Genomic DNA, 23,094 nt, shown 5'->3' with positions numbered 1-23,094 from the left:
AGCTCTGTGTTGCTTGTCTCATTGTAGGTATCTGGGTTAGAACATGTTAACAGCTCTGTGTTGCTTGTCTCATTGTAGGGATCTAGAACATGTTAATGGCTCTGTGTTGCTTGTCACATTGTAGGGATCTGGGTTAGAACATGTTAATGGCTCTGTGTTGCTTGTCTCATTGTAGGGATCTGGGTTAGAACATGTTAACAGCTCTGTGTTGCTTGTCACATTGTAGGGTATCTGGGTTACAACATGTTAACAGCTCTGTGTTGCTTGTCACATTGTAGGTATCTGGGTTACAACATGTTAACAGCTCTGTGTTGCTTGTTTCATTGTAGGGATCTGGGTTAGAACACGTTAACAGCTCTGTGTTGCTTGTCACATTGTAGGTATCTGGGTTAGAACACGTTAACAGCTCTGTGTTGCTTGTCACATTGTAGGGATCTGGGTTAGAACATGTTAACAGCTCTGTGTTGCTTGTCACATTGTAGGGATCTGGGATAGAACACGTTAACATCTCTGTGTTGCTTGTCACATTGTAGGGATCTGCTTAGAACACGTTAACAGCTCTGTGTTGCTTGTCTCATTGTAGGGGTCTGGGTTAGAACATGTTAACAGCTCTGTGTTGCTTGTCTCATTGTAGAGATCTGGGTTAGAACATGTTAATGGCTCTGTGTTGCTTGTCACATTGTAGGGATCTGGGATAGAACATGTTAACAGCTCTGTGTTGCTTGTCACATTGTAGGGATCTGGGTTAGAACATGTTAACAGCTCTGTGTTGCTTGTCACGTAGGTATCTGGGTTAGAACATGTTAATGGCTCTGTGTTGCTTGTCACATTGTAGGGATCTGGATTAGAACATGTTAACAGCTCTGTGTTGCTTGTCTCATTGTAGGGATCTGGGTTAGAACATGTTAACAGCTCTGTGTTGCTTGTCTCATTGTAGGGATCTGGGTTAGAACATGTTAACAGCTCTGTGTTGCTTGTCTCATTGTAGGGATCTGGGTTAGAACATGTTAACAGCTCTGTGTTGCTTGTCACATTGTAGGGATCTGGGTTAGAACATGTTAACAGCTCTGTGTTGCTTGTCTCATTGTAGGGATCTGGGTTAGAACATGTTAACAGCTCTGTGTTGCTTGTCTCATTGTAGGGATCTGGGTTAGAACATGTTAACAGCTCTGTGTTGCTTGTCACATTGTAGGGATCTGGGTTAGAACATGTTAACAGCTCTGTGTTGCTTGTCACATTGTAGGGATCTGGGTTAGAACATGTTAACAGCTCTGTGTTGCTTGTCACATTGTAGGGATCTGGGTTAGAACATGTTAACATCTCTGTGTTGCTTGTCTCATTGTAGGGATCTTGGTTAGAACATGTTAACAGCTCTGTGTTGCTTGTCACATTGTAGGGATCTGGGTTAGAACATGTTAACAGCTCTGTGTTGCTTGTCACATTGTAGGGGTCTGGCTTAGAACATGTTAACAGCGGAATCTCTCTCTTTATATTTTCCCCATGGCGTCATGTGGAAAGACCCTAGAAGTTTGTCATGTAGGTGTCCTGGTGTCCAAATTATCCCCCTCCGTTGCTGCATTACCAGTCTGGGTGGGAAGCAAAGCAAAATGTCGATTATACACTTGTGAAACGTTTCTAAAACGCTTCGTTTATTCACAACACTCAAAATCCTTTTACAGTTTCAGTATATAGGTCTGTTCAGTATATAGGTCTGTTCAGTATATAGGTCTGTTCAGTATATAGGTCTGTTCAGTATATAGGTCTGTTCAGTATATAGGTCTGTTCAGTATATAGGTCTGTTCAGTATATAGGTCTGTTCAGTATATAGGTCTGTATACGAGACAAGGAAACTGTTGTTCCAGTTTACTTTGTAGTTAATTGTGTTGAAATTACAGCTTGTACAGCTCGTGTGTCTAGACAGGGATATTTGGGTTAGCCTCATCTATAGTTTCAAAGCAGTATCGAAATGATAGTGCTTGCGAAATTACTTACTGTTGTAGCAAGTTAATATCTGAGAGTGTAGGTTGCACTTATCTGGTCAATGCAACTGTTATATTTGATGTCTTCCACGTGCAATTACTGCAACACAACGCGATGTAATGGGCTACGACAATAACTGGCATTACGTTTAGTTCACGCTTCATGATATACAGTGATATACAGTGTCGTTATACAGAGTTTCTCCTGGCGACTGGCCGTGAATGCACACGTACATCTTTGTGGGATACACAGATATACTAAGCAACGTTGACTCCCTTGGCTGTATCGGGATCTGCTGCCAGCGTCAGTTTACTCCAACATGATTACGCCACGACAGATGAGCGGCAGATTCCGCGTCTGGGAGTGAGTGAGTGAGTATAGGTTTAGTTTTACGCCACACTAAGCAATATTCAAGCTATATGGCGGCGGTCTGTAAATAATCGAGTCTGGGCCAGACAATCCAGTGATCAACAGCAGGAGCATCGGTCTGCGCAATTGGGAACCGATGACGTGTCAACCCAGTCAGCGAGCCTGACCACCCGATCAGAAAGAACATGCGTACGAGTGTCCTGCAATGATCTCTTTGTCAAACCGATTGTAAATGTTACCATGCCAACTAGAAAATGTATCTGTACTTCATCAAAACCTTCGATAAGAAGAGATTTATTTTGAAATTAAGTAATGTGTCTCCGGTACATGTTCATCTCCACTGTTAGGTCTTAAGTCACAATTTCTACCGGCATGTGCATGCATGTATTTTGACCTTTGAGTGGTTGTTGTAGGAACGATAACTACATACGTGGGTGTCTTAAACGTGACGTAAAGGCGACTAACGGGATCGGATGGTCAGGCTCGCTGACTGGGTTGACACGTCATCGTATCCCAATTGCGTAGATCGATGTTCTTGCTGTTGATCTAGGTGGAATATTGCTGGGTGCGGCGTAAAACTAAACTCACTCACTCACTCTTAAATGTGAACAGCGAACAGTGGTTGTTTAGCTGTCTGGTGTTCATAAACCACTTTCGTTCAACTGCACATAACGCTTACACAAGGCCTGAAGGTGCAAACATCTAATTGCGCAAATGGACGCATTTTAATGTTCATCAAAACACTACGTGATTAGAGATGTTATCTTCAGAAGGGCAACAGCCATCGATGCTTCGTTACAACTGGCCTGTCGTCCACGTTTCTCGGTACGTCAACGAGGCAGCCACATGCTGTTGCTGCGTCTGTGGAATTTGTTCCAACAGCTCGGGCAATGCTTGGGTGAGTGAGAGCGTTCAGTTTTACGCCGCTTTTAGCAATATTTTTGTAATATCACGGCGGGGGACACCAGAAATTGGTTTCACACATTGTACCCACGTGGGGAATAGAACCCGGGTATTCGGCGTGACAAGCGAACGCTTCAACCACAAGGCGGACACACCGAATTTCCAGAAACCTCATTAAAGATCAACATCTTATCGTGAAAAAGTCCTAACCTCGTTCTTCACTGTTTTTTGCGTTTTACAGCGTAGCTATCTCATAAACGATAAACAAGTTCCTCGCCTTTTTTTCGTCTAAAATTTACAAACTATAAAACGTTGCTAGAAAAACTTTGGACGATAAACAGATTCTATCACTGGGCAAGCCTCTGAGGTTGAAACTATCGACTGACGTTGATAATAGTTTATCTCAAATACTCTGGCGTGAGAATATAGCGAGGGAGATTTCATATTTCACTTGCAATTGTAGAGCATCAGCTGGAGTGCATTGCCCACCACTGTTACGGAACAACACCGATACATATAGGGGAAGCACGACTAAATCTGACAGCCACTGTGTATAATGGGCAGAGGATCACAGCGTGATCATGAATAGCATCTCTAAATGAAGAGAGAAATATTGATGTCAAGAAAACAGTAACAATGAAAATGTTCAACTCCAAATCTTTGTGCATATATAGGTTAATCACCCTTACAAGGTAGTTATTTAAATAACTACCGTTGTGAGCTTTTAAATAGAAATAATTGCCCTAGGGCAGTTATTCAGTTATGCTAATAACACACTTCCAAGCTCAAAGGACATAACTTTCCCTAGTGGTTTAAATTCAGTTAAATTATTTTTATTTTCATTAAATGTGAAAAAGGGAAATTTCAAGTATGTACATTCAGAGGCGTGGATCAACCGATTCCAACACTTGTCCCGGGCACGAGGTACAAATCTCCAGACAAACCGAGAACACGAAATTTCAACTTCAACAGTAACACATTCAGTAATACACACAGTGTTTATAAAACCTCACTCTGGATGTGTCTGTGAGGCGTGGAGCGGATGTTTTATCGAACAATCGAATCCGATCAATTACAGGTGGAAGAAGTACGATTCTTACATTAGTACCAGTAGATTCTTACATTAGTACCAGTACATTCTTACATTAGTACCTGTAGATTCTTACATTAGTACCTGTAGATTCTTACATTAGTACCAGTAGATTCTTACATTAGTACCAGTAGATTCTTACATAAGTACCAGTTGATTCTCACATTAGTACCAGTAGATTTTACATTAGTACCAGTAGATTCTTACATTAGTACCAGTTGATTCTTACATTAGTACCAGTAGATTCTTACATTAGTACCAGTAGATTCTTACATTAGTACCAGTAGATTCTTACATTAGTACCAGTAGATTCTTACATTAGTACCAGTAGATTCTTACATTAGTACCAGTTGATTCTTACATTAGTACCAGTAGATTCTTACATTAGTACCAGTAGATTCTCACATTAGTACCTGTAGATTCTTACATTAGTACCAGTAGATTCTTACATTAGTACCAGTAGATTTTTACATTAGTACCAGTAGATTCTTACATTAGTACCAGTAGATTCTTACATTAGTACCAGTAGATTCTTACATTAGTACCAGAAGATTCTTACATTAGTACCAGTAGATTCTTACATTAGTACCAGTAGATTCTTACATTAGTACCAGTAGATTCTTACATTAGTACCAGTAGATTCTTACATTAGTACCAGTAGATTCTTACATTAGTACCAGTAGATTCTTACATTAGTACCAGTAGATTCTTACATTAGTACCAGTAGATTCTTACATTAGTACCAGTTGATTCTTACATTAGTACCAGTAGATTCTTACATTAGTACCAGTAGATTCTTACATAAGTACCAGTTGATTCTCACATTAGTACCAGTAGATTCTTACATTAGTACCAGCAGATTCTTACATTAGTACCAGTAGATTCTCAGATTAGTACCTGTAGATTCTTACATTAGTACCAGTAGATTCTTACATTAGTACCAGTAGATTCTTACATTAGTACCAGTTGTTCTTACATTAGTACCAGTAGATTCTTACATTAGTACCAGTAGATTCTTACATTAGTACCTGTAGATTCTTCCATTAGTACCAGGAGATTCTTACATTAGTACCTGTAGATTCTTCCATTAGTACCAGTAGATTCTCACATTTGTACCAGTAGATTCTTACATTAGTACCAGTGGATTTTCACATTAGTACCAGCAGATTCTGACATTAGTACCAGTAGATTCTTACATTAGTACCAGTAGATTCTTACATTAGTACCAGCAGATTCACACATTAGTAACAGTAGATTCTTACATTACTACCAGTTGATTCTTACATTAGTACCAGTAGATTCTTACATTAGTACCAGTAGATTCTCACATTAGTACCAGTAGATTCTCACATTAGTACCAGCAGATTCTTACATTAGTACCAATAGATTCTTACATTAGTACCAGCAGATTCTTACATTAGTACCAGTAGATTCTTACATTAGTACCAGTAGATTCTTACATAAGTACCAGTAGATTCTTACATTAGTACCAGTATATTCTTACATTAGTACTAGTAGATTCTTACATTAGTACCATTAGATTGTTACATTAGTACCAGTTGATTCTTACATTAGTACCAGTAGATTCTTACATTAGTACCAGTTGATTCTCACATTAGAACCAGCAGATTCTTACATTAATACCAGTAGATTCTTACATTAGTACCAGTAGATTCTTACATTAGTACCTGTAGATTCTTACATTAGTACCAGTAGATTCTCACATTTGTACCAGTAGATTCTTACATTAGTACCAGTAGATTCTCACATTAGTACCAGCAGATTCTTACATTAGTACCAGTAGATTCTTACATTAGTACCATTAGATTGTTACATTAGTACCAGTTGATTCTTACATTAGTACCAGTAAATTTCTTTCATTAGTACCACTTGATTCTCACATTAGAACCAGCAGATTCTTACATTAATACCAGTAGATTCTTACATTAGTACCAGGAGATTCTTACATTAGTACCTGTAGATTCTTCCATTAGTACCAGTAGATTCTCACATTTGTACCAGTAGATTCTTACATTAGTACCAGTGGATTTTCACATTAGTACCAGCAGATTCTGACATTAGTACCAGTAGATTCTTACATTAGTACCAGTAGATTCTTACATTAGTACCAGCAGATTCACACATTAGTAACAGTAGATTCTTACATTACTACCAGTTGATTCTTACATTAGTACCAGTAGATTCTTACATTAGTACCAGTAGATTCTCACATTAGTACCAGTAGATTCTCACATTAGTACCAGCAGATTCTTACATTAGTACCAATAGATTCTTACATTAGTACCAGTAGATTCTTACATTAGTACCAGCAGATTCTTACTTTAGTACCAGTAGATTCTTACATTAATACGAGTAGATTCTTACATTAGTACCAGTAGATTCTTACATTAATACAGAGTAGATTCTTACATTAGTACCAGTAGATTCTTACATTAGTACCAGTAGATTCTTACATTAGTACTAGTAGATTCTTACATTAGTACCATTAGATTGTTACATTAGTACCAGTTGATTCTTACATTAGTACCAGTAGATTCTTACATTAGTACCAGTTGATTCTCACATTAGAACCAGCAGATTCTTACATTAATACCAGTAGATTCTTACATTAGTACCAGTAGATTCTTACATTAGTACCAGTAGATTCTTACATTAGTACCAGTAGATTCTCACATTAGTACCAGTAGATTCTTACATTAGTACCAGTAGATTCTCACATTAGTACCAGCAGATTCTTACATTAGTACCAGTAGATTCTTACATTAGTACCAGTAGATTCTTACATTAGTACCAGCAGATTCTCACATTAGTACCAGTAGATTCTTACATTAGTACCAGTAGATTCTTACATTAGTACCAGTAGATTCTTACATTAGTACCAGTAGATTCTTACATTAGTACCAGTAGATTCTTACATTAGTACCTTCTTACATTAGTACCAGTAGATTCTCACATTAGTACCAGCAGATTCTCACATTAGTACCAGTAGATTTTTACATTAGTACCAGTTGATTCTTACATTAGTACCAGTACATTCTTACGTTAGTACCAGTAGATTCTCACATTAGTACCAGTAGATTCTTACATTAGTACCAGTAGATTCTTACATTAGTACCAGTAGATTCTCACATTAGTACCAGTAGATTCTTACATTAGTACCAGTAGATTCTTACATTAGTACCAGTAGATTCTTACATTAGTACAAGTAGATTCTTACATTAGTACCAGTAGATTCTTACATTAGTACCAGTAGATTCTTACATTAGTACCAGCAGATTCTTACATTAGTACCAGTAGATTCTTACATTAGTACCAGTAGATTCTTACATTAGTACCAGTAGATTCTTACATTAGTACCAGTAGATTCTTACATTAGTACCAGTAGATTCTCACATTAGTACCAGTAGATTCTTACATTAGTACCAGCAGATTCTTACATTAGTACCAGCAGATTCTTACATTTTACCAGTAGATTCTTACATTAGTACCAGTAAATTCTTACATTAGTACCAGTAGATTCTCACATTAGTACAAGTAGACTCTTACATTAGTACCAGTAGATTCTTACATTAATACCAGTAGATTCTTACATTAGTACGAGTAGATTCTCACATTAGTACCAGTAAATTCTTACATTAGTACCAGTTGATTCTTACATTAGTACCAGTAGATTCTTACATTAGTACCAGTAGATTCTTACATTAGTACATTCTTACATTAGTACCAGTAGATTCTCACATTAGTACCAGAAGATTCTTACATTAGTACCAGTAGATTCTTACATTAGTACCAGCAGATTCTTACATTAGTACCAGTTGATTCTTACATTAGTACCAGTAGATTCTTACATTAGTACCAGTTGATTCTCACATTAGAACCAGCAGATTCTTACATTAATACAAGTAGATTCTTACATTAGTACCAGAAGATTCTTACATTAGTACCTGTAGATTCTTACATTAGTACCAGTAGATTCTCACATTTGTACCAGTAGATTCTTACATTAGTACCAGTAGATTCTCACATTAGTACCAGCAGATTCTTACATTAGTACCAGTAGATTCTTACATTAGTACCAGTAGATTCTCACATTAGTACCAGTAGATTCTTACATTAGTACCAGTAGATTCTCACATTAGTACCAGCAGATTCTTACATTAGTACCAGTAGATTCTTACATTAGTACCAGTAGATTCTTACATTAGTACCAGCAGATTCTCACATTAGTACCAGTAGATTCTTACATTAGTACCAGTTGATTCTTACATTAGTACCAGTAGATTCTTACATTAGTACCTGTAGATTCTCACATTAGTACAGCCTTCTTACATTAGTGCCACGAGATTCTCACATTAGTACCAGTAAATTCTCACATTAGTACCAGTAGATTTTTACATTAGTACCAGTTGATTCTTACATTAGTACCAGTACATTCTTACGTTAGTACCAGTAGATTCTCACATTAGTACCAGTAGATTCTTACATTAGTACCAGTAGATTCTTACATTAGTACCAGTAGATTCTCACATTAGTACCAGTAGATTCTTACATTAGTACCAGTAGATTCTTACATTAGTACCAGTAGATTCTTACATTAGTACCAGCAGATTCTTACATTAGTACCAGTAGATTCTTACATTAGTACAAGTAGATTCTTACATTAGTACCAGTAGATTCTTACATTAGTACCAGTAGATTCTTACATTAGTACCAGCAGATTCTTACATTAGTACCAGTAGATTCTTACATTAGTACCAGTAGATTCTTACATTAGTACCAGTAGATTCTTACATTAGTACCAGCAGATTCTTACATTAGTACCAGTAGATTCTTACATTAGTACCAGTAGTAGATTCTTACATTAGTACCAGTAGATTCTCACATTAGTACAAGTAGATTCTTACATTAGTACCAGTAGATTCTTACATTAGTACCAGTAGATTCTTACATTAGTACAAGTAGATTCTCACATTAGTACCAGTAGATTCTTACATTAGTACCAGTAGATTCTTACATTAGTACCAGTACATTCTTACATTAGTACCAGTAGATTCTTACATTAGTACATTCTTACATTAGTACCAGTAGATTCTCACATTAGTACCAGAAGATTCTTACATTAGTACCAGTAGATTCTTACATTAGTACCAGCAGATTCTGACATTAGTACCAGTAGGTTCTTACATTAGTACCAGTAGATTCTTACATTAGTACCAGTTGATTCTCACATTAGAACCAGCAGATTCTTACATTAATACAAGTAGATTCTTACATTAGTACCAGAAGATTCTTACATTAGTACCTGTAGATTCTTACATTAGTACCAGTAGATTCTAACATTTGTACCAGTAGGTTCTTACATTAGTACCAGTAGATTCTCACACTAGTACCAGCAGATTCTGACATTAGTACCAGTAGATTCTTACATTAGTACCAGTAGATTCTTACATTAGTACCAGCAGATTCTCACATTAGTACCAGTAGATTCTTACATTAGTACCAGTAGATTCTTACATTAGTACCAGTAGATTCTTACATTAGTACCAGTAGATTCTTACATTAGTACCAGTAGATTCTTACATTAGTACCAGTAGATTCTTACATTAGTACCAGTAGATTCTCACATTAGTACCAGTAGATTCTTACATTAGTACCAGTAGATTCTTACATTAGTACCAGTAGATTCTCACATTAGTACCAGTAGATTCTTACATTAGTACCAGTAGATTCTTACATTAGTACCAGTAGATTCTTACATTAGTACCAGTAGATTCTTACATTAGTACCAGTAGATTCTCACATTAGTACCAGCAGATTCTTACATTAGTACCAGTAGATTCTTACATTAGTACCAGTAGATTCTTACATTAGTACCAGTAGATTCTTACATTAGTACCAGTAGATTCTCACATTAGCGCCAGTAGATTCTCACATTAGTACCAGTAGATTCTCACATTAGTGCCAGCAGATTCTTATATTAGTACCAGTAGATTCTTACATTAGTGCCTGTAGATTCTTACATTAGTACCATTAGATTCTTACATTAGTACCAGTAGATTCTTACATTAGTACCAGTTGATTCTTACATTAGTACCAGTAGATTCTTACATTAGTACCAGTAGATTCTTTACATTAGTACCAGTAGATTCTTACATTTTTTACCAGTAGATTCTTACATTAGTACCAGTTGATTCTTACATTAGTACCAGTAGATTCTTACATTAGTACCAGTAGATTCTTACATAGAAGTACAAGTAGATTCTTACATTAGTTCCAGTAGATTCTTACATTAATACAAGTAGATTCTTACTTTAGTACCAGTAGATTCTTACATTAGTACCAGTAGATTCTTACATTAGTACCAGTAGATTCTTACATTAGTACCAGTAGATTCTTACATTAGTACCAGTAGATTCTTACATTAGTACCAGTAGATTCTTACATTAGTACCAGTTTATTCTTACATTAGTACCTTCTTACATTAGTACCAGTAGATTCTCACATTAGTACCAGCAGATTCTTACATTAGTACCAGTAGATTCTTACATTAGTACCAGTTGATTCTTACATTAGTACCAGTAGATTCTTACATTAGTACCAGTAGATTCTCACATTAGTACCAGTAGATTCTTACATTAGTACCAGTAGATTCTTACATTAGTACCAGTAGATTCTTACATTAGTACCAGTAGATTCTCACATTAGTACCAGCATATTCTTACATTAGTACCAGTAGATTCTCACATTAGTACCAGTAGATTCTTACATTAGTACCAGCATATTCTTACATTAGTACCAGTAGATTCTCACATTAGTACCAGTAGATTCTTACATTAGTACCAGTAGATTCTTACTTTAGTACCAGCAGATTCTTACATTAGTACCAGTAGATTCTTACATTAGCACCAGGAGATTCTTACATTAGCACCAGTGTCCACAATCTCGTCACCCCCCATCGGATGAACGGGTTGCATTTAGTACACAGGGTCGTGTACTGCACACTAGGGGTTGTGACAACACTGAAAGAGCCTGCAAGTAATGTCAGCTCCAAGTTTTTTTCACATCCGGTCAAAAGTGGGGATCGATCCAGGCAGCTTTCGCTTACTAGCGCGACGCCTTAGACAGCTCGCCCACCTCGCCCCATATAGTGGCATTCCTCTATTCTTGAAAGATTTATTACCGACCTCAGTCCTCAATGTCCATGGTAAAACATAAGAAACTTGAGCGATCTTTCTGAACCCCCTACGAGACTAAGGAATTCGATTGATTCATTTTTTCCATCATCGATTAAAATGAAAAACAATCTACCATTAGATGTCAAAAACTGACTGGTTGTTTCAGCATTTAAGGTTCAAATAGGAATTATATAAAACACTGCGCCTCTTCACTTTGCGTATGGCATTAGAAATGTGAATGCCAGCACGTGGCCACGTGAGAATGCTGTGCATTATTTTTCAAAATGCATATTTTACATGTCATACAGAGATACAACGTGTCATAGAGATACAACGTGTCATAGAGCGATACAACGTTTGCAGGTCACATATTAGACATAAATCGCGTCTTTCACAGCAATGCAGGCACCACCTTCAGTGAGAAGCTGAATGTTGGCTGAACCACGTTGGCTTTCCTGCCACATTGAACTGAGTGCTGGAATATTGGTCAAACAATACACTAACACCTATAATCTGATAAGAACATTTAAAAAAAAATATTATCTGTATAAAACACACAAAAGAAGAAGCCAAGAGACGCTCTTCATCTTCAGACCTACAGTATCTAGACTTGCTATGCATCCTCGACTTGCATGGGATGTATCGGATATATTTATCGGCTTCAGGATGTATACCACAAACCGTTCAAGGCGTTAAACCCAACTGACCACCCCACTAAGACCCATATACGATGGGAGGTGTACACTGTACACGGCAAGCATGCATGAAGTAGAAATAACCGTACCTATCTGTACGTTATGAGGTTGGTAACATTGTTTCATATATAGAGAAACTGACGTAGCTATATGTACGTTATGAGGCTGGTAACATTGTTTCATATATAGAGAAACTGACGTACCTATCTGTACGTTATGAGGTTGGTAACATTGTTTCATATATAGATAAACTGACGTAACTATCTGTACGTTATGAGGTTGGTAACATTGTTTCATATATAGATAAACTGACGTAACTATCTGTACGTTATGAGGCTGGTAACATTGTTTCATATATAGATAAACTGACGTAGCTATCTGTACGGTATGAGGTTGGTAACATTGATTCATATATAGATAAACTGACGTAACTATCTGTACGTTATGAGGGTTGGTAACATTGTTTCATATATAGATAAACTGACGTACCTATCTGTACGGTATGAGGCTGGTAACATTGTTTCATATATAGATAAACTGACGTACCTATCTGTACGTTATGAGGCTGGTAACAATGTTTCATATATAGAGAAACTGACGTAGCTATATGTACGTTATGAGGCTGGTAACATTGTTTCATATATAGAGAAACTGACGTAACTATCTGTACGTTATGAGGCTGGTAACATTGTTTCATATATAGATAAACTGACGTAACTATCTGTACGTTATGAGGTTGGTAACATTGATTCATATATAGATAAACTGACGTAACTATCTGTACGTTATGAGGCTGGTAACATTGTTTCATATATAGATAAACTGACGTAGCTATCTGTACGGTATGAGGCTGGTAACATTGTTTCATATATACATCAACTGACGTAACTATCTGTACGTTATGAGGGTGGTAATCTGTACGTTATGAGGCTGGTAACATTGTTTCATATATAGATAAACTGACGTAACTATCTGTACGTTATGAGGCTGGTAACATTGTTTCATATATAGATAAACTGACGTAGCTATCTGTACGTTATGAGGCTGGTAACATTGTTTCATATATAGAGAAACTGACGTAACTATCTGTACGGTATGAGGCTGGTAACATTGTTTCATATATAGAGAAACTGACGTAACTATCTGTACGTTATGGGACTGGTAACATTGTTTCATATATAGATAAACTGACGTAACTATCTGTACGTTATGAGGCTGGTAACATTGTTTCATATATAGATAAACTGACGTAACTATCTGTACGTTATGAGGCTGGTAACATTGTTTCATATATAGATAAACTGACGTAACTATCTGTACGGTATGAGGGCTGGTAACATTGTTTCATATATAGATAAACTGGCGTAACTATCTGTACGTTATGAGGCTGGTAACATTGTTTCATATATAGATAAACTGACGTAGCTATCTGTACGTTATGAGGCTGGTAACATTGTTTCATATATACATAAACTGACGTAACTATCTGTACGTTATGAGGCTGGTAACATTGTTTCATATATAGATAAACTGACGTAACTATCTGTACGTTATGAGGCTGGTAACATTGTTTCATATATAGATCAACTGACGTAACTATCTGTACGTTATGAGGGTGGTAACATTGTTTCATATATAGATAAACTGACGTAACTATCTGTACGTTATGAGGCTGGTAACATTGTTTCATATATAGATAAACTGACGTAGCTATCTGTACGGTATGAGGCTGGTAACATTGTTTCATATATACATAAACTAACTATCTGTACGTTATGAGGCTGGTAACATTGTTTCATATATAGATAAAGATGACGTAGCTATCTGTACGTTATGAGGGTGGTAACATTGTTTCATATATAGATAAACTGACGTACCTATCTGTACGTTATGAGGCTGGTAACATTGTTTCATATATAGATAAACTGACGTACCTATCTGTACGTTATGAGGGCTGGTAACATTGCTTCATATATAGATAAACTGACGTACCTACCTGTACGTTATGAGGCTGGTAACAATGTTTTATATATAGATAAACTGGCGTAACTACCTGTACGTTATGAGGTTAGTAACATTGTTTCATATATAGATAAACTGACGTACCTATCTGTACGTTATGAGGCTGGTAACATTGTTTCATATATAGATAAACTGACGTAACTATCTGTACGTTATGAGGCTGGTAACAATGTTTCATATATAGAGAAACTGACGTAGCTATATGTACGTTATGAGGCTGGTAACATTGTTTCATATATAGAGAAACTGACGTAACTATCTGTACGTTATGAGGCTGGTAACATTGTTTCATATATAGATAAACTGACGTAACTACCTGTACGTTATGAGGTTGGTAACATTGATTCATATATAGATAAACTGACGTAACTATCTGTACGTTATGAGGCTGGTAACATTGTTTCATATATAGATAAACTGACGTAGCTATCTGTACGGTATGAGGTTGGTAACATTGATTCATATATAGATAAACTGACGTAACTATCTGTACGTTATGAGGTTGGTAACATTGTTTCATATATAGATAAACTGACGTACCTATCTGTACGGTATGAGGCTGGTAACATTGTTTCATATATAGATAAACTGACGTACCTATCTGTACGTTATGAGGCTGGTAACATTGTTTCATATATAGAGAAACTGACGTAGCTACCTGTACGTTATGAGGCTGGTAACATTGTTTCATATATAGATATACTGACGTAACTACCTGTACGTTATGAGGCTGGTAACATTGTTTCATATATAGATAAACTGACGTAACTACCTGTACGTTATGAGGTTGGTAACATTGGTTCATATATAGATATACTGACGTAACTACCTGTACGTTATGAGGCTGGTAACATTGTTTCATATATAGATAAACTGACGTAGCTATCTGTACGGTATGAGGCTGGTAACATTGTTTCATATATACATCAACTGACGTAACTATCTGTACGTTATGAGGGTGGTAATCTGTACGTTATGAGGCTGGTAACATTGTTTCATATATAGATAAACTGACGTAACTATCTGTACGTTATGAGGCTGGTAACATTGTTTCATATATAGATAAACTGACGTAGCTATCTGTACGTTATGAGGCTGGTAACATTGTTTCATATATAGAGAAACTGACGTAACTATCTGTACGGTATGAGGCTGGTAACATTGTTTCATATATAGAGAAACTGACGTAACTATCTGTACGTTATGAGACTGGTAACATTGTTTCATATATAGATAAACTGACGTAACTATCTGTACGTTATGAGGCTGGTAACATTGTTTCATATATAGATAAACTGACGTAACTACCTGTACGTTATGAGGCTGGTAACATTGTTTCATATATAGATAAACTGACGTAACTATCTGTACGTTATGAGGCTGGTAACATTGTTTCATATATAGATAAACTGGCGTAACTATCTGTACGTTATGGAGGCTGGTAACATTGTTTCATATATAGACAAACTGACGTAGCTATCTGTACGTTATGAGGCTGGTAACATTGTTTCATATATACATAAACTGACGTAACTATCTGTACGTTATGAGGCTGGTAACATTGTTTCATATATAGATAAACTGACGTAACTACCTGTACGTTATGAGGCTGGTAACATTGTTTCATATATAGATAAACTGACGTAACTACCTGTACGTTATGAGGTTGGTAACATTGTTTCATATATAGATAAACTGACGTAACTACCTGTACGTTATGAGGCTGGTAACATTGTTTCATATATAGATAAACTGACGTAGCTATCTGTACGGTATGAGGCTGGTAACATTGTTTCATATATACATAAACTAACTATCTGTACGTTATGAGGTTGGTAACATTGTTTCATATATAGATAAAGATGACGTAGCTATCTGTACGGTATGAGGCTGGTAACATTGTTTCATATATAGATAAACTGACGTAACTATCTGTACGTTATGAGGCTGGTAACATTGTTTCATATATAGATAAACTGACGTACCCTATCTGTACGTTATGAGGCTGGTAACATTGTTTCATATATAGATAAACTGACGTAACTATCTGTACGTTATGAGGCTGGTAACATTGTTTCATATATAGAGAAACTGACGTAACTATCTGTACGTTATGAGGCTGGTAACATTGTTTCATATATAGATAAACTGACGTAGCTATATGTACGTTATGGGGCTGGTAACATTGTTTCATATATAGATAAACTGACGTAACTATCTGTACGTTATGAGGGCTGGTAACATTGTTTCATATATAGATAAACTGACGTAACTATCTGTGTACGTTATGAGGCTGGTAACATTGTTTCATATATAGATAAACTGACGGAGCTATCTGTACGTTATGAGGTTGGTAACATTGTTTCATATATAGATAAACTGACGTAACTATATGTACGGTATGAGGGCTGGTAACATTGTTTCATATATAGATAAACTGACGTAGCTATCTGTACGGTATGAGGCTGGTAACATTGTTTCATATATAGATAAACTGGCGTAACTATCTGTACGTTATGGGGCTGGTAACATTGTTTCATATATAGATAAACTGACGTAGCTATCTGTACGTTATGAGGCTGGTAACATTGTTTCATATATACATAAACTGACGTAACTATCTGTACGTTATGGGGTTGGTAACATTGTTTCATATATAGATAAACTGACGTAGCTATCTGTACGTTATGAGGCTGGTAACATTGTTTCATATATAGATAAACTGACGTACCTATCTGTACGTTATGAGGGTGGTAACATTGTTTCATATATAGATAAACTGACGTAGCTATCTGTACGGTATGAGGCTGGTAACATTGTTTCATATATAGAAACTGACGTAACTATCTGTACGTTATGAGGCTGGTAACATTGTTTCATATATACATAAACTGACGTACCTATCTGTACGTTATGAGGCTGGTAACATTGTTTCATATATAGATAAACTGACGTAGCTATCTGTACGGTATGAGGCTGGTAACATTGTTTCATATATAGATAAACTGACGTAACTATCTGTACGTTATGAGTCTGGTAACATTGTTTCATATATAGATAAACTGACGTACCTATCTGTACGCTATCAGGCTGGTAACATTGTTTCATATATAGATAAACTGACGTAACTATCTGTACGTTATGGGGCTGGTAACATTGTTTCATATATAGATAAACTGACGTAGCTATCTGTACGGTATGAGGCTGGTAACATTGTTTCATATATAGAAACTGACGTAACTATCTGTACGTTATGAGGCTGGTAACATTGTTTTATATATCGATAAACTGACGTAACTATCTGTACGTTATGAGGCTGGTAACATTGTTTCATATATAGATAAACTGACGTCACTATCTGTACGTTATGAGGGCTGAAGTAACATTGTTTCATATATAGATAAACTGACGTAACTATCTGTACGTTATGAGGCTGGTAACATTGTTTCATATATAGATAAACTGACGTAGCTATCTGTACGCGGTTATGGGGCTGGTAACATTGTTTCATATATACATAAACTAACTATCTGTACGTTATGAGGTTAGTAACATTATTTCATATATAGATAAAGATGACGTAGCTATCTGTACGGTATGAGGCTGGTAACATTGTTTCATATATAGATAAACTGACGTAACTATCTGTAACGTTATGAGGGCTGAGTAACATTGTTTCATATATAGATAAAAACTGACGTAACTATCTGTACGTTATGAGGCTGGTAACATTGTTTCATATATAGATAAACTGACGTAACTATCTGTACGTTATGAGGCTGATAACATTGTTTTCATATATAGAGAAACTGACGTAACTATCTGTACGTTATGAGGGCTGGTAACATTGTTTTCATATATAGATAAACTGACGTAGCTATATGTACGTTATGGGGCTGGTAACATTGTTTCATATATAGATAAACTGACGTAACTATCTGTACGTTATGGGGCTAGTAACATTGTTTCATATATAGATAAATGACGTAACTATCTGTACGTTATGAGGGCTGAGTAACATTGTTTCATATATAGATAAACTGACGGAGCTATCTGGCACGTTATGGGGTTGGTAACATTGTTTCATATATAGATAAACTGACGTAACTATATGTACGGTATGAGGCTGGTAACATTGTTTCATATATAGATAAACTGACGTAGCTATCTGTACGGTATGAGGCTGGTAACATTGTTTCATATATAGATAAACTGGCGTAACTATCTGTAACGTTATGAGGCTGTACAGTAACATTGTTTCATATATAGATAAACTGACGTAGCTATCTGTACGTTATGAGGCTGGTAACATTGTTTCCATATATACATAAACTGACGTAACTATCTGGCAGCGTTATGAAGGGTTAGTAACATTGTTTCATATATAGATAAACTGACGTAGCTATCTGTACGTTATGGGGCTGGTAACATTGTTTCATATATAGATAAAACTGACATTACCTATCTGTACGTTATGAGGGGTGGTAACATTGTTTCATATATAGATAAACTGACGTAGCTATCTGTACGGTTATGGGGCTGAGTAACATTGTTTCATATATAGAGAAAACTGACGTAACTATCTATACGTTATGAGGCTGGTAACATTGTTTCATATATACATAAAACTGACGTACCTATCTACCTGTACGTTATGAGGCTAGTAACATTGTTTCATATATAGATAAACTGACGTAGCTATCTGTACGGTATGAGGGCTGGTAACATTGTTTCATATATAGATAAACTGACGTAACTATCTGTACGTTATGAGTCTGGTAACATTGTTTCATATATAGATAAACTGACGTAGCTATCTGTACGCTATCAGGCTGGTAACATTGTTTCATATATAGATAAACTGACGTAACTATCTGTACGTTATGAGGCTGGTAACATTGTTTCATATATAGATAAACTGACGTTACCTATCTGTACGGTATGGGGCTGGTAACATTGTTTCATATATAGAGAAACTGACGTAACTATCTGTACGTTATGAGGCTGGTAACATTGTTTTATATATCGATAAACTGACGTAACTATCTGTACGTTATGAGGCTGGTAACATTGTTTCATATATAGATAAACTGACGTCACTATCTGTACGTTATGAGGCTGGTAACATTGTTTCATATATAGATAAACTGACGTAGCTATATGTACGTTATGGGGCTGGTAACATTGTTTCATATATAGATAAACTGACGTAACTATCTGTACGTTATGAGGCTGGTAACATTGTTTCATATATAGATAAACTGACGTAACTATCTGTACGTTATGAGGCTGGTAACATTGTTTCATATATAGATAAACTGACGTAGCTATCTGTACGTTATGAGGTTGGTAACATTGTTTCATATATAGATAAACTGACGTAACTATCTGTACGGTATGAGGCTGGTAACATTGTTTCATATATAGATAAACTGACGTAGCTATCTGTACGGTATGAGGGCTGGTAACATTGTTTCATATATAGATAAACTGGCGTAACTATCTGTACGTTATGAGGCTGGTAACATTGTTTCATATATAGATAAACTGACGTAGCTATCTGTACGTTATGAGGCTGGTAACATTGTTTCATATATACATAAACTGACGTAGCTATCTGTACGTTATGAGGCTGGTAACATTGTTTCATATATAGATAAACTGACGTACCTATCTGTACGTTATGAGGGTGGTAACATTGTTTCATATATAGATAAACTGGCCGTAGCTATCTGTACGGTATGAGGCTAGTAACATTGTTTCATATATAGAGAAACTGACGTAACTATCTGTACGTTATGAGGGCTTGTAACATTGTTTCATATATACATAAACTGACGTACCTATCTGTACGTTATGAGGCTAGTAACATTGTTTCATATATAGATAAACTGACGTAGCTATCTGTACGGTATGAGGCTGGTAACATTGTTTCATATATAGAGAAACTGACGTAACTATCTGTACGTTATGAGGCTGGTAACATTGTTTTATATATCGATAAACTGACGTAACTATCTGTACGCGTTATGAGGGCTGGTAACATTGTTTCATATATAGATAAACTGACGTAACTATCTGTACGGTATGAGGCTGGTAACATTGTTTCATATATAGATAAACTGACGTAGCTATATGTACGTTATGAGGGCTGGTAACATTGTTTCATATATAGATGAAACTGACGTAACTATCTGTACGTTATGGGGCTGGTAACATTGTTTCATATATAGATAAACTGACGTAACTATCTGTACGTTATGAGGCTGGTAACATTGTTTCATATATAGATAAACTGACGTAGCTATCTGTACGTTATGAGGTTGGTAACATTGTTTCATATATATAGATAAAACTGACGTAACTATCTGTACGGTATGGGGCTGGTAACATTGTTTCATATATAGATAAACTGACGTAGCTATCTGTACGGTATGGGAGGCTGGTAACATTGTTTCATATATAGATAAACTGGCGTAACTATCTGTACGTTATGGGGCTGGTAACATTGTTTCATATATAGATAAACTGACGTAGCTATCTGTACGTTATGAGGGCTGGTAACATTGTTTCATATATACATAAACTGACGTAACTATCTGTACGTTATGAGGTTGGTAACATTGTTTCATATATAGATGAACTGACGTAGCTATCTGTACGTTATGAGGGTGGTAACATTGTTTCATATATAGATAAACTGACGTACCTATCTGTACGTTATGAGGGTGGTAACATTGTTTCATATATAGATAAACTGACGTAGCTATCTGTACGTTATGGGGCTGGTAACATTGTTTCATATATAGAGAAACTGACGCGTAACTATCTGTACGTTATGAGGCTGGTAACATTGTTTCATATATACATAAACTGACGTACCTATCTGTACGTTATGAGGGGCTGAGGTAACATTGTTTCATATATAGATAAACTGACGTAGCTATCTGCACGGTATGAGGGCTGGTAACATTGTTTCATATATAGATAAACTGACGTAACTATCTGTACGTTATGAGTCTGGTAACATTGTTTCATATATAGATAAACTGACGTAGCTATCTGTACGCTATGGGGCTGGTAACATTGTTTCATATATACAGATAAACTGACGTAACTATCTGTACGTTATGAGGGCTGGTAACATTGTTTCATATATAGATAAACTGACGTATTACCTATCTGTACGGTATGAGGGCTGGTAACATTGTTTCATATATAGAGAAACTGAGCGTAACTATCTGTACGTTATGAGGGCTGGTAACATTGTTTTATATATCGATAAAAGCTGACGTAACTATCTGTACGTTATGAGGGCTGGTAACATTGTTTCATATATAGATAAAGCTGACGTCACTATCTGTACGTTATGAGGCTGGTAACATTGTTTCATATATAGATAAACTGACGTAACTATCCTGTACGTTATGAGGGGTTAAAGTAACATTGTTTCATATATAGATAAACTGACGTAACTATCTGTACGTTATGAGGCTGGTAACATTGTTTCATATATAGATAAACTGACGTAGCTATCTGTACGGTATGGGGAGCTCGTAACATTGTTTCATATATACATAAACTGGCGTAACTATCTGTACGTTATGAGGCTGGTAACATTGTTTCATATATAGATAAACTGACGTAGCTATCTGTACGGTATGAGGCTGGTAACATTGTTTCATATATAGATAAACTGACGTAGCTATCTGTACGTTATGAGGCTGGTAACATTGTTTCATATAGAGTAGAGAAACTGACGTAACTATCTGTACGTTATGAGGGCTGGTAACATTGTTTCATATATAGATAAACTGACGTAACTATCTGTACGTTATGGGGCTGGTAACATTGTTTCATATATAGAAACTGACGTAACTATCTGTACGTTATTAGGGTGGTAACATTGTTTCATATATAGATAAAAACTGACGTAGCTATCTGTACGGTATGAGGCTGGTAACATTGTTTCATATATAGAAGAAACTGACGTAACTATCTGTACGTTATGAGGCTGGTAACATTGTTTCATATATATACATAAACTGACGTACCCTATCTGTACGTTATGAGGCTATTAACATTGTTTCATATATAGATAAACTGACGTAACTATCTCTACGGTATGAGGCTGGTAACATTGTTTCATATATACATAAACTGACGTAACTATCTGTACGTTATGAGGCTGGTAACATTGTTTCATATATAGATAAACTGACGTACCTATCTGTACGGTATGAGGTTAGTAACATTGTTTCATATATAGATAAACTGACGTAACTATCTGTACATTATGAGGCTGGTAACATTGTTTCATATATAGATAAACTGACGTAACTATCTGTACGGTATGAGGCTGGTAACATTGTTTCATATATAGATATACTGACGTACAAAGAAATTACACACTGATGCTTTCCTGAAAACTGCGTAATACATGTATTTAGAAAAGTGTTCGATTGCGACTTACGTTGTTTTAATACTCTCAAAACACCAGGTGTGTACTTTCTTTTGTACATCAGTATATATACACTTGCACAGTGTATTAGCAATAGTAATACATACAGTTGTTATGATTGCGATTGTTTGATAGGCATTGTAGGAGTTGGTGGGTAAATATAGAACTACATCAGGAAGAACATTGTTAAGAGCGACTTCTTGTATATTGCAGATAACTATGTTTCTATGTAGACAACAGCGTAATCACTTGATACACATCTACATTGAATCGTCGCTCTCCGCAATGGACAAAGGATTATTACAGCCATAAAGTCGTATGCTTCATTATAAAGGTCTGATTTGTGGATTTGTCTCTGCAAGGGTCTGGTGGATTTGT

General features: G+C 36.0%; 1 long non-coding RNA gene across 1 annotated transcript; it reads right to left on the bottom strand.

Annotated features, from left to right (window-relative positions):
• Nucleotides 1-3,564: 3,564 nt before the first annotated feature.
• LOC124264795 lies at nucleotides 3,565-22,788 on the bottom strand. Its single transcript, XR_006895249.1, has 3 exons — nucleotides 22,725-22,788; nucleotides 22,597-22,599; nucleotides 3,565-3,576 (listed from the first exon to the last, which is right to left on the bottom strand). It is a non-coding gene; the product is annotated as an uncharacterized LOC124264795 (long non-coding RNA).
• Nucleotides 22,789-23,094: the final 306 nt, after the last annotated feature.

Source organism: Haliotis rubra, unplaced genomic scaffold (genome assembly GCF_003918875.1).
Source record: "Haliotis rubra isolate DU_JTF1 unplaced genomic scaffold, ASM391887v1 Scf942, whole genome shotgun sequence".
NCBI classification, from domain to species: Eukaryota; Metazoa; Mollusca; class Gastropoda; order Lepetellida; family Haliotidae; genus Haliotis; species Haliotis rubra.
The sequence above is the reverse complement of the archived record's forward strand: the minus strand, read 5'-3'. Positions and strand labels throughout refer to the sequence as shown.